The sequence below is a fragment of the Mandrillus leucophaeus genome, unplaced genomic scaffold, assembly GCF_000951045.1.
Source record: "Mandrillus leucophaeus isolate KB7577 unplaced genomic scaffold, Mleu.le_1.0 Scaffold118, whole genome shotgun sequence".
Lineage (NCBI taxonomy): Eukaryota > Metazoa > Chordata > Mammalia > Primates > Cercopithecidae > Mandrillus > Mandrillus leucophaeus.
In genome coordinates, this window is record NW_012100098.1 from 3,432,401 (window position 1) to 3,440,408 (window position 8,008).

An 8,008-nucleotide genomic window follows, 5' to 3' on the forward strand; every position below is an offset into this window, starting at 1 on the left:
GCCTGTCCTTTCGCCTCTCAGCCAGCTTCTGCCACACTGGAGTTCTTTGTGTACCCTATACACATGAGACACTTTCTTGCCTTGAGGCCTTTGCGCATGGTGTTTTTCTGTTCCTGGAATGCTTTCCTCCCTTGTTTTTGTCTGGCTAACTTCATCTGGTCAAACTTCACGTCTCAGCCTACAGCCTACACGTTTCAGCGAGGCGCTCCTTTTAAAAATTATTTTATTTTATTTTATTTTATTTTATTTTGAGATAGAGTCTCACTCTGTTGCCCAGGCTGGAGTGCAGTGGCACCATCAGGGGTCATTGCATCCTCAAATTCCTGGGCTCAGGTGATCCTCCCACCTCAGCCCCCTAAGTAACTGGGACTACAGGCGCATGCCACCAAGCCCTGCTAATTTGTTTTTTGTTTTTGTTTTTTTTTTGTAGAGATGGGGTCTCGGCACGTTGCCCAGGCTGTTCTCAAACTCCCGGGCTCAAACGATTGGCCTGCCTTGGCCTCCCAAAGGGCTGGGATCACAGGCTTGAGCCATCGTACTTGTCCATTTGTTTTTAACTGACAAATCATAATTTTACATATTTATGGGGTCCAATGAGATAGTTTTTTGTTTGTTTTTTGAGACAGAGTCTTGCTTTATCACCCAGGCTGGAGTACAGTGGTGCTATCTTAGTTCACTGCAACTTCCACTTCCCAGGTTCAAGCGATCCTCCCCTCTCAGTCTGCCGAGTAGCCGAAACTACAGGTGCACACCAACATGCCTGGTGGCTAGTTTTTGTGTTTTTAATAGAGACAAGGTTTCTCCATGTTGCCCAGGCCAGTCTTGAACTCCTGGCCTCAAGTGATCCACTCGCCTCAGCCTCCCAAAGTGCTGGGATTACAGGCATGAACTACCACATCTGGCCAATGTGATGTTTTAATACATGAATACATTGTGGAATGATCAAATCAGGCTAATTAACATAAGTGAGGCTTTCCTTGATTCCCTCTTCCTTTCTCAATTGTGTTCCTTTGTTATTTAATAACACCTTGTTCTTTTTTTTTTCCAAAGGACTTAGCACTGTGTGTGTGTGTATGTGTGTGTATGTATATTTGTGTGCTTCTGTTTTTAGTGTCTAAACTGTAAGCGTCCGAGAGCAGATATTATGTCTGTTTTGGTTATTTCTTTCATTACTTTTTCTCTAGTGCTTGGAACATAGTAGACAGCAATAAGTATTTCTTGAATGAAAATGTCAGCTTCTCTGAATTTCTCTCTGAAATGGAGAAAGGGAGAAGCAGAATAGTATGTATTACATTATCTCATTTTTGTTACTTTAAAACTCAAATATGAGTTGCAAATATTTTCTCCCACTCCATGGGACATTTTTACTTTGTTCTTTTTTTTTTCTTCATGAGACAGAGCCTCACTCTGTCGCCCAGGCTGGAGGGCAGTGGTGCAATCTTGGCTCACTGCAACCTCCACCTCCCAGGTTCAAGCGATTCTCCTGCCTCAGCCTCCTCAGTAACTGGAGTTACAGGTGCCCACCACCACGTCCAGCTAATTGTTGTATTTTTAGTAGAGATGGGGTTTCACCATGTTGGCCAGGCTGGTCTTGAACTCCTGACCTCAAGTGATCCACCCACCTCGGCCTCTCAAAGTGCTGGGATTACAGTCATGAGCCACTGCACTTGGCCTGTTGATAGTGTTCTTTGATGCGCAAAAGTTTTTTTGTTTTTGTTTGTTTGTTTTGTTTTGTTTTTTGAGACACAGTCTTGCCCTGTTGCCAAGGCTAGAGTATAGTGGCACAATCTCGGCTCACTGCAACCTCCGCCTCCCGGGTTCAAATGATTCAGCAGCCTCAGCCTTCCGAGTAGCTGGGATTACAGGTGCCCACCACCATACCCGGCTAATTTTTGTATTTTTAGTAGCGACAAGGTTTCATCATGTTGGCCAGGCTGGTTTTGAACTCCTGACCTCACGTGATCCGCCCACCTTGTCCTCCAAAGTGCTGAAATTACAGGCATGAGCCACTGTGCCAACCCTCAGAAAAGTTTTTAATTTTGTTGAAGTCTAGTTTATTTTTTCTTTTGTGCCTGTGCTTTTGGTGGTGTATTCCAATGAGGCATTACCAAATCTTGTAATGATGAGATGATCAAAAGATAATAAAAAATTAAAATAAGATAAAAAAATAAGAAAAACAAAAATAAGAAAGAAAAACGACAAAAAGTAAATTTCAAAAAATCATTGCCAAATCCAATGTCATGAGACTTTTTCCCTATGTTTCAACCAAGAGTTTTATAGTTTTAGCTTTTATAGTTAGGTCTTTGATCCATTTGACTTAATTTTTGTATATGGTAGTCCAATTTCATTTTTTTGCATGTGGCTATCTGGTTTTCCCGGCACCATTTGTTGAAAAGATTTTCCTTTCCCCACTGGATGGTCTTGGCACCGTTGTCAAAAAATTATTTGACCATACATGTAACGGTTTATTTCTGGGCTGTGTGTTCTGTTCCATTGGTCTATATATCTGTCTTTATGCTGGTACCATACTGTTTTAACTGTGGTAAAATACACAGTATATAACATAAAATTTACCATTTTAACCACTTTCTTTTTTTTTTTTTTTTTTTTTGAGACCGAGTCTCACTCTGTTTCCCAGGCTGGAGTGCGGTGGTGTGATCTCAGCTTACTGCAGCCTCCACCTCCCGGGTTCAAAGGATTCTCATGCCTCAGCCTCTCGAGTAGCTGGGACTACAGGCTTGAGCCACCATGCCCAACTAATCTTTATATTTTTAGTAGAGACAGGGTTTCACCATGTTGGCCAGGCTGGTCTTGAACTCCCAACCTCAGGAGATCCACCCGCCTTGGCCTCCCAAAGTGCTGGAATTATAGGCATGAGCCACTGCACCTGGCCAACCACTTTTAAGAATACGGTTCAGTGGCATTAAGTACATTCATATTATTGTACGATCACTACGACCTTCCCTTTTCATTATACATATACATTGTAATTTACCACTCCTCTGCTAATGGACATTCAGGTTGTTCTAAGTCTTTTGCTGTTATATTTAATGCTACGATAAATAATCTAATATGAAACTTTTTTTAATGTATCTATAGGATAAATTCTGGGAGCAGAAAGAATTGGTAAATTATAACATTTGTGCTTTTATAATTTTGGCAAATATTAAAGAAGGCACAGACAAAGTGCCTTCTATAAAGGTTTTACCAATTTACCTTCCCACCAACAATGTAAGACAGAACCTGTTTCCCCATACCTTCACCAATGTCCCATGTTAGCCTTTTTTGTTTGTTTATTTGTTTGTTTTAAACAGAAGTTCGGTGGCATAGTCACAGCTCACTGCAGCCTCGAACTCCTGACCTCAAGCAGTCCTATCACCTCCACTTCCCAAAGCGCTGGGATTACAGGCATGAGCTACCCAACCCAACTGCATATTAGCTGTGTGCATTGTGTGTACGCACACGTGTGTGTGTGTGTGTGCGTGCGTGCGTGTGTGTGTGGTTTTAAGGAGCAGAGAGTGTTTATTAGGCAAGAAAGAAGGAAAAAGAAGCTTCCCCATACAGAGACAGAAGGAGAAGGACTTCAAGCCGAGAAAGGGAACCCCCTGCATATTAGCTTTTTAAGAAAATCTTTTCTGGCCGGATGCAGTGGCTCACGCCTGTAATCCCAGCACTTTGGGAGGCTGAGGCAGGCGGATCACCTGAGGTCAGGAGTTGGAGACCAGTCTGGCCAACATGGTGAAACCTTGTCTCTACTAAAAATATAAAAAAATTAGCTGGGTGTGGTGGTGCATACCTGTAATCCCAGCTACTTGGGAGGCTGAGGCAGGAGAATCACTTGAACCTGGGAGGCGGAGGTTGCAGTGAGCCGAGATCGCGCCACTACACTCCAGCCTGGGCGACAGAGTGAGACTCCATCTCAAAAAAAAAAAAAAAGAAAAAAGAAAATATTTTCCTATTTGATAGGTAAAATGTTCTTAGCATTGTTTGAATTTGCATTTTGAGGTTGAACATCTTTTCTGTTTAAGAGCCATGAGACGTTCTTTTTGTGAACTGTATGTTTTTGTTTTTGTTTTTTTGAGATGGAGTGTGGCTCTGTCACCCAGGCCGGAGTGCAGTGGTACAATCTTGGCTCACTGCAACCTCCACCTCCCGGGTTCAGGCGATTCTCGTGCCTCAATCTCTCTAGTAGCTGGAATTTCAGGTGCCTGCCACCACGCCCGGCTAATTTTTGTATGTTTAGTAGAGACAGGGTTTTGCCAGGTTGGTGGGGCTGGTTTCCAACTCCTGACCTCAGATGATCCGCCCACCTCCATCTCCCAAAGTGCTAGGATTACAGGCGTGAGACACCGTACCCAGCCGTGAATTGTATGTTTATATCTGCCTTTTTATTTATTCAGTTGTCATTTCCCTGTTGATTAGTAGTTATTTATATTCTAGGGAAATTAAATTTTTGTCTAATATAAGTTGCAAATATATTTTCAGCTTGTCAATTGAATCATAGCAGTTCTAATCCCACTTTCTTCCTAGTTATGGTCAATGAAGTGCCAGAAATGTTTGGTAGTCCTTTTACCCTACCCTATTAGAAAGTTCTGCTCAATTGCAGAGCAACATCTACATGGTGACCGAGATGCTTGTTAATATCTGACTATTAAAATTAGACAGTGATAGGATTGGGGGCTGGGCATGGTGGCTCACACCTGTAATCCCATCAATTTGGGAGGCCAGGGCTGGTGGATCACTTGAGGTCAGGAGTTCGAGACCAGCCTGGCAAACTTGGTGAAACCCATCTCTACTAAAAAAACAAAAATTAGCTGGGCTTGGCAGCACATACCTGTAATCCCAGCTACTCAGAAGAATCACTCGATCACTCAAACCCGGGAGACAGAGGTTGCAGTGAGCCGAGATTACGCCACTATACTCCAGCCTAGGGGACTGAGCAGGACTCTTCAAAAAAAAAAAAAAAAAAAAAGTGATAGAATTGGAAGACCCTTTATGTAATACTCTTTCTTGGCTGGGTATGGTGGCTCACGCCTGTAATTTCAACACTTTGAGAGACTGAGACAGGAGGATCACTTGAGCTCAGAAGTTTGAGACCAGCTCAGCTTGGGCAACATAGCACGACCCTATATCTACTAAAAAAATTTTTTTAAAGTTAGTCAGGTGTGATGGTAGATGTCTTTAGTCCCAGCTTCTTGCAAGGCTGAGGTGGGAGGATTGCTTGAGTCCTGGAGATCAAGGCTGCTTTTTTGTTGTTGTTGTTGTTTGTTTGTTTTTTTTTTTTTTGAGACAGTGTCTCACTCTGTAGCTCAGGCTAGAGTACAGTGGCGTGATCATAGCCTCAACCTCCCTGGCTCAAGGAATCCTCCTATCTCAGCCTTCCAAGACACTGGGACTACAAGCGTGCACCACACCTAGCTAATTTTTGTATTTTTTGTAGAGACAGGGTTTTACTGTGTTACCCATCTGGTCTCGAACTTCTGGGTTCAAGTGATCAGCCCACCTCGGCCTCCCAAAATTCTGGGATTACAGGTGTGAGCTATGGCACCAGGCCTGAGGCTGCTTTTTGTCTTCCTCTCTTACCTCCTACTCCAGATGCCGCCTCGTGAATTCTGAAATTCTACCTTTAGGCAGAGGACAGTGCCCTTTGAACAGGGCCCTTTTCTGGGGTGGGGCTAACTGAGATCTGCTAATGCAGGCCCAAGGAGAGGCACACAATGGTGATTCTCCACGTAATGGTGCTGACTTCAGTGCATGACTCAGAGGCCTGGAGGAAGCCAGGTTAAGGTTGTTCTGGGGCCAGGCGTGATGGCTCATGCCTGTAATCCCAGCACTTTGGGAGGCCAAGGCAAGCATATCTCTTGAGGCCAGGAGTTCGAGACAAGCCTGGTCAACATGGTGAAACCCTGTCTCTACTAAAAATGCAAAAATTAGCCAGGTGTGGTGGGGCATGCCTGTAATCCCAGCTACTCGGGAGGCCGGGGGATGAGAATCACTTGAATCTGGAAGCAGAGGTTGCAGTGAGCTGAGATCACACCACTGCACTCCAGCCTGGGTAACAGAGCAAGACTCTGTCTCAAAAAAAAAAGGTTGTTCTGGGTGGTCTGGAGATTTGTGCAGCTTGGACCTGCACAAATCTCTGGACCACTTAGCCTTTAAGTGGAGAAAACCTGTTCCTCCTTGAAAAGGACTTTAATTTTTTTCTCAGAGGTCTTCCAATCTAAGTAATAAAAATGACAAAATGATAAAAGTAATAACAAATAATTATTTATGAAATCTAAGATGTCATCAACTATAGGCTGTGCCACTATTTTTGCATCTCTAAGAAAAAATGCTCATTAAACTGATCAGTGCTTATCACAAACTTTTCTCACATATCACTCTTGTGCATATGTAAAATAATTTTTCCTTAAATGCCAAGCATAATGTAATCTTTTAAAAGACATTTTAAAATGGCATTTAAAACATATAATAATAGCTGGGTGCAGTGGCTCAAGCCTGTAATCCCAGCACTTTGGAAGGCTGAGGCAGGTGGATCACATGAGGTCAGGAGTTCGAGACCAGCCTGGCCAACATGGTGAAACCCTGTCTTTAGTAAAAAATACAAAAATTAGCCAGGCATGGTGGCACATGCCTGTAATCTTAGCTACTTGACAGGCTAGGGTAGGAGAATGCTTGAACCTGGGAGGCAGAGATTGCAGTGAGCTGAGATTGTGCCATTGCACTCCAGCTGGGCAACAAGAGCGAAAGTCCGCCTCAAACAAAACAAAACAAAACTATGTAGTACCATGAAATACTTTTAACTGAGTTAAAATGACAATATCAATAACTTATACTAAATTCAACATGTACAGGCAATGTGACTATCAAGATTAGAACAATTGTAAGATATCAGAGGCATAAATATGGGAGGAGAAATGTATATATTGGAATTAATGCATTGCTGTATGGACTTAACTAATTTCAAAATGTTTTTACACATGTGATTACATTTAATCTTCCCAGCAATCCTGAAAGTAGATTGTAACTACTTTCTAGATAAGGAAACTGAGACTTAGAGAGATTAAGTCACTTGCCAGAGATCACAGTTAATAAGCAGCAAAACTGGGGCTTAAAGCCTGGACTTGCTGTTCTATGCAGTTATTTCAGCATTTGACCTTATCCACTGGGATCTTGCTGTTATATCAGAGCAGATGACTGGAATAGCTGCAGGAAGTGAGGTCTGCTCTGATTTACAGCTTCTTCTGATAGAGTTGATTAAAAGCAACTGCTGGCAGAAATAGGTATGCAGACTGTTTCTTTGGGTTTGCTTGCTTGTTTGTTTTGAGTCTTGCTCTGTCACCTGGGCTAGAGTGTAGGCTCAGCTCACTGCAACCTCCGCCTCCTGGGTTTGAGCGATTCTCGTGCTTCAGCCCCGCAGGTAGCTGGGATTATAGGTGTGTGTCACCATGCCTGGCTGATTTTTGTATTTTTAGTAGAGATGGGGTTTCACCATGCTGGCCAGGCTGGTCTTAAACTCCCGACCTCAGGTGATCCACCTGCCTCAGCCTCCCAAAGTGCTGGGATTACAGGTGTGAGCCACTTCACCCAGCCCAGAACTGGTTTTCTTAAAGATTGAAAGTGGCTAGGGGGCTGGGCCTGGTGGCTCACGCCTGTAATCCCAGCATTTGGGGAGGCCGAGGCCAACAGATCACTTAAGCTTAGGAGTTTGAGACCGGCCTGGTCAACATGGTGAAACCCTGTCTCTACGAAAAATACAAAAAATTAGCCAGGTGTGGTGGTGTGCACCTGTGGTCCCAGTTACTCAGGAGGATGAGGTGGTGGGATCACTTGAGCCCTGGAGGTGGAGGTTGCAGTGCGACAAGATCAAACTACTGAACTTCAGCCTGGGTGACAAAGAAATCCCATCTCAAAAAAAAAAAAAAAAGAAAAAGAAAAAAAGGAAGTGGCTGGGGTGATGGCTCACGCCTATAATCTCAATACTTTAGGAGGCCGAAGCATGAGGATC

The 8,008-nt window shown here is 43.5% G+C and overlaps 1 protein-coding gene across 2 annotated transcripts in view; it reads left to right on the forward strand.

The window, feature by feature from the left end:
• LIMA1 (LIM domain and actin binding 1) overlaps nt 1-8,008 on the forward strand; it is a 114,303-nt gene that overhangs the window by 42,072 nt on the left and 64,223 nt on the right. The window lies entirely within an intron of this gene.